The following is an 829-nucleotide window of genomic DNA, read 5'->3' as shown; positions in this document are numbered from 1 at the left end:
TGTTATATTATTAGGATACTTTCCCCAGTAATGAGTAGTGTAAGGGATTACAATTTCCAAAACAGTAATTATATTAGTTATTAATCCAGTTAGAAAGTAATATAGTAATATAACAAGTACAATAACTAATTAGTTTTGATACTAAGTAATATGTAAGGTAATATTACTTTTTAAGTAGTAATAAGTAACAAGTAACTGATTCCACTTCCTGAGTAAGTTGTCTAACACTGGTCACAAACACACTGAACTGAGCTGAACTTTCTTTTCTTAACATCACAGCAATTATTTAAAAAGTAGGAGGATCACAACTCTTTCTACTTCAGATAAAAACAGACTACATTACAACACACAGACATTAAACATTATTTTTGACCCATTTTCTGGGTTAAAATAACCCAGAAATTAGTTGGTCCCTTTTTAACCCAGGAGTTGGGTCAAAATAACCTAACTTGGGTTACTATGCCAGTATGCCTTATTTCAGAAAATACAACTTTGTTTTACATTATATTACACACTTTAAGCACTTTTACATTTTTATTACATTAAATTAAAATCTATATAACAAAAACACACACTTCCCAATGTCAATTTAACATCAATAAGACATCAAACAGATGTCAAAATTACGTCACGAAAAAGGTCAAAAATGAAAGTCATATTGACGTCAATTTGATGTCCAGATTTTGACCTCTGCTGATGTCATTGTGATGTCATGCTTTGTTGGCATTTGATGTCAATTCAACATTTATTTGATGTCAAGATGTCATGATGTTGATGTCATTTTGATGCTATTTTGATATCATTTAATATCAAGCATCACTCAATTTCA

Source organism: Sander lucioperca, chromosome 9 (genome assembly GCF_008315115.2).
Source record: "Sander lucioperca isolate FBNREF2018 chromosome 9, SLUC_FBN_1.2, whole genome shotgun sequence".
Taxonomy (NCBI): Eukaryota; Metazoa; Chordata; class Actinopteri; order Perciformes; family Percidae; genus Sander; species Sander lucioperca.
This window is presented reverse-complemented; position numbering follows the sequence as displayed.